We start from the raw sequence: 4,264 nt of genomic DNA, 5'->3' as shown, positions 1-4,264 counted from the left end.
AATAAATAAATAAATAAATAAATAAATAAATAAATAAATAAATAAAAAAAATATTCTGGGGAAGGGATTAAAAAAAGAGCTCTTGTAAATAAATACTGTGAAAGTAGGAGTTTAAAATTCAGTAGATAAGTTAGAAGATAAAACTGTGGTACTTAACCCCAGAAAAACCTATACCAAGAAAGTAGAGATGTAAAATAGTAGAAAAAGAAAGTGAGAAGATCAAGTGGAGGCAGAATGTTTGAACAACCGATGTTCCAGAGATTGACAAGAGAAGGAAAAAACTCCAAGAAACACAAACATTTTTCAGGATTGAAGAGTGTCCAGATTAAGAGGGGTCACTGAGTGAGGAACAATGGATGAAAAAAATGCCTACTCCAAGGCATGTAATTGTGAAATTTCAGAGCCCCAGGGAGAACGAAAAAAACATAAAAGATTCCAAAAAGAGAAAGAAAAACAAGTCACATACAAAGAATCAGGAATCAGAACGCTATGAATTTCTTACTAGAAGCTATAATACACTGGAGAATTGCCTTTGAAAATATGAGGAAAAATTATTTCCAATGTAGAATTTGGGTTATATACCCAACCAACATAGGAATCAAGAGGGTTGACAAAATAAAACATTTTTAGAGATGCAAGTCTCAAAAGTTTAACTCCCATGCACCCTCTCCAAAATGTAGGAGTAAAAAAAAAAGCTATAAAATCCTGGCAACAGGAGGTCCAACACAAGGTAAATGAGACCCCCAAGATATCAGTGAGAGGAGATCCCAGAATTACTACCATGCTACTTCAGAGAACAATTAGTCCACACTGGAGCAAGAAAACAAAAGACACCCAAAAGACAATGCCAGAAGATGAAACTGACAAGCTGATTAATGGGTTTAATCATACTGAGAGGAAATTTATTCTTTTGGCAAAGAATTTGGTGATTAATAAGTGATAGGTATAATGAAAATAACAGAAATGAAAAAGAGAAATAAAAGTTACTCTCCTTTTCATTAAGATCATAGGTTTAAGCCACTAAAAAATGATTTCTCAAGTAAAAAAGTTCATACAGGGCTCCTAGTATGGTGTTCCATGGTGTCAGAACCCTGGCTGCTTCTCTCTTGCTCTGCCATCTTCAGCATGTGGTTTCTACCTCATAGTCCAAGAACTCAAGCCATTACATCCACATTCCAGCAGGCAGAAATAAGAAAGAAACAAAGAGGGCAACAACCTAAACTGCTTTAAGACCACTTCGAGTAGGTCATAAATGCATTAACACATCCCACTGGCCAGGACTTAGTCACATGGCTGCACTAAGCTGCAAGGGTTCTATTGCTAATTTTCAAAAAAGGTGGGGTGGGAGAAGAATGGCTATTGGGAAATAGCTAGCAGCCTCTGCTACCTCCCTCCAGCACTTTCTATTCTCCATATCCTACTTGTTTTTCCTCATTGTATTTATTAATCCCTAACATATTTTTCCTTCATTTGTTTACCTGTTTCCCCTAACCTGGAAGTTCCAAGAGGACACATACTTTGTCTTTTATTCACCTCTGCACCCCAGTTTTTGTAAAAGTGCCTGAAGCATAAAGGAGTTTAATTAATACGGGTTGAATGAGGGTATGAACTGTGAATTCTACGGAGAAAAAGTCTAAGAAAATAAACTTAAACATAAAGATCCAGTCCAGGCACAGATGATGGTTTTTTGTCTTGCTTGGTTAGATATGGACACCCATCAACTTGAAAAACTGACTCACTACCTCTGGAATTACTAACTTTAAAAAGCCTCCCTTCCTCTGAACAGATGATTCAAAAGTCTTTGCAAAGGCACAACCAAAACAACCACAGATGAGAGCCCTCTAATAATTCCCTAGCCTTAATAGTATAAGCAATATCACTTCAGTGTGTGCATGAATGTAACTATTGTGTAATTGGGTTTAGTTATGTGTTGTGTGTGTAGTTATGTGTGTAAGAAGGTAACGTAATTAGTGATAAAGGCATAAAGATCAATATAGTGTAAATTTTAACTATTTTAATGTGATTTATCAGATGAGGGAAAGGAAGTGTATTTTGGGTGAATGGTATGTTAACAGACCTATATCCTCAATTTCCAAGCAATAGATACTATCTGTAACTGAAAATATCAAGAAGCACCAGAAAGTGTATATAATTCAGAAAAAGGGAAACAAGCATTAGAAGAAACAGCTGAAAATGTTGAAAGCGGTTACTCTGGGACCTATATCAAGAATAAGAAGCCAAGATCAGAAGTCTGCTGATTTGTTTGTTTAAATTTGAATTTCCATTATCTAGTTCAGTGCCCCCATTCCTCTGAGCAACTAAGAAATACTCTAACAAGGCCATGCTGGAGGTGGCGACAGGGAGAGAGAATGCACTTAATAAAGAAGAGTGAAGGCTCACTGGTCTTTAGCTACATGTAAATCACCCGAGTAAAAATTAACCCCGGCAAACACGTCCACGAGTTAAATGCAAAGCATGACAGGCACGCATCCATACTGCCTTCCCAATGGTCACACAAACTCGCATTCTACACACGAACTTTTACGAAGTGTACGCAGGTGTGCATGGAGATGAGGTGAAATTAACTAATGTCACAGCTGACACTGGGGGTAAGATCTCTTGAGGGAACAAAAGTGCACCGGAAGGTCAGGGCTGACACCGAACGCGCATGGCATGGGCTGGTGGCGGGCGCCTCGCTGACTGGGCTGTCCGCCCCCTCTCCCCCCTCCCCCCGCCCCGCCGCAGTAGGAGGAGCTGCGCCGCCCCGAGCCTGCATCTACCCTTGCGCAGGAGCTGCTCCCTACCAGTAGAGAAGCCACAGAAGGAATTTAAGGAAGTATACCGGCCGCTGCCCTTCGCGGCGCTCGAAGCCGGGCCATGCTTGCCATCCGAAGGAGCCTGACTAGGCTCTGGCCGCTCGTACACTGGCTCTTCGGGTACCTGCTGCCGGGACGTGCCCAAAATGTCTCCTGGGGGAGGGGAGGGGAGGGGACTGCTGGGAGCGCGCTGGCCGCGCATGCGCCTACAGGCCGAAGAGCCCAGGTCTGAGAGCTCGCTGCTGCCGCCTGAGTTCTAGTGCAAGTCCTAGAACCCGCAGGGCAAGGACCCCGGGACAAGCTTGGGGAGGAAGGGTGCCGTTAGGGGAAGACCCACTGCCAGGGTTGCCTCCGGCCGGCTCGCGAACAGCCATGGACGGGGGGGGCTTTTGCAGCCTAGGTGCCAGGTAGCCGTGAGGACACCCCTGAAGCGCCAGCTGCTGCGTTCTTGCCGCCCCGCGCTATCGCTGTCTCAGCATTGGGGCCTATGGCAGGCGGTGGTCCAGCTTCTCTTTGATTTGTCCTTTGACAAACCCCTTCAGGCTGAAGGGGGAAGGAGAAAAGGTCAACCAGCAGCTAGCAACAGAACTGGCCTCCCCCTTTTCAACGAAATACGCAACCTCCCAGCATTTTGCAGACAGAGAACATTAAAGAGGGGCGCAGGGTGCCAGTGGGGAAGCATCCTCCCAGCTGCTACTGTCTCCTGAGGTCAGTGCCCAAGTCAGGCAGGTAGGGTAAGGAACCTCACAGTACATAGGATGACAACCTCATTTAAACTTAATGAGAAATGTACAAAATAGACAGCTTTAACTGACGGGAATTGGTCTAATACGCGCATCTAACCAAAGATTTTTCTCCTTTTGTGGTTTAGGTTTGTACTCCTTTCTCAAGCAATAGGACAGGAAGGGGATTTACATAGAGACTGACTTCCTGTAAAGACTAAAGAGGAGCCATAATGGCCCCATCACTCACGATTAGCGAGACAGCCTTTATCCTGAGTCTCTCTACCGGGGCAGGGCCAAAATTATTCCTTACAACTTTATCCTGAACTTTGACTTTACTAAATGTCGATCAAATGCTCTCTTATAGGTGACTTGGAAGTTATTGCTGCTGAAAATGAGCCCTGACATGAATATAAGGGAGCTTGAAGTACTCATGATTCTTCTCCCAGCACAGTTCTAAGTTTCTGCCCTGCAACAACAATCACTTCCCCCCCAGCACACACGTTCTTATCTGAACTGCTGTTTAAGCTTTCCCTGGGCTTCCTTTGCTACTTGTTTCTTTCTCTTGTGAAAGATAACAAAATTATGTGCCTTGACCACATACTTGTTTCCAAGTATCAATACAAATTCCTGAAAAATCAACTAAAAAAGCAACTGTTACAAATACCCACTGGCTCATTTTCTGATATATTTTATTTATAATACTTATTAAACTATTACACCAAG

General features: G+C 43.1%; 2 long non-coding RNA genes across 5 annotated transcripts in view; one reads left to right on the top strand and one right to left on the bottom strand.

Annotated features, from left to right (window-relative positions):
• Window positions 1-2,988, bottom strand: part of LOC113619864 (uncharacterized) — a 12,641-nt gene extending 9,653 nt beyond the window's left edge. Inside the window, exon 1 of one of the 4 annotated variants that reach the window (XR_003432565.1) lies at window positions 2,805-2,988. This is a non-coding gene — a long non-coding RNA (uncharacterized LOC113619864). The remainder of the gene's footprint in view (window positions 1-2,804) is intronic. The other 3 variants (XR_003432566.1, XR_003432563.1, XR_003432564.1) reach the window with 3 other exon arrangements.
• Window positions 2,851-4,264, top strand: LOC113619865 (uncharacterized). Its single transcript, XR_003432567.1, has 2 exons — window positions 2,851-2,936; window positions 3,688-4,264. It is a non-coding gene; the product is annotated as an uncharacterized LOC113619865 (long non-coding RNA).

This window comes from Aethalodelphis obliquidens, unplaced genomic scaffold (assembly GCF_003676395.1).
Source record: "Aethalodelphis obliquidens isolate GAN/ISIS:26980383/991018 unplaced genomic scaffold, ASM367639v1 scaffold7, whole genome shotgun sequence".
In the NCBI taxonomy this organism is placed as follows: Eukaryota; Metazoa; Chordata; class Mammalia; order Artiodactyla; family Delphinidae; genus Aethalodelphis; species Aethalodelphis obliquidens.
The sequence above is the reverse complement of the archived record's forward strand: the minus strand, read 5'-3'. Positions and strand labels throughout refer to the sequence as shown.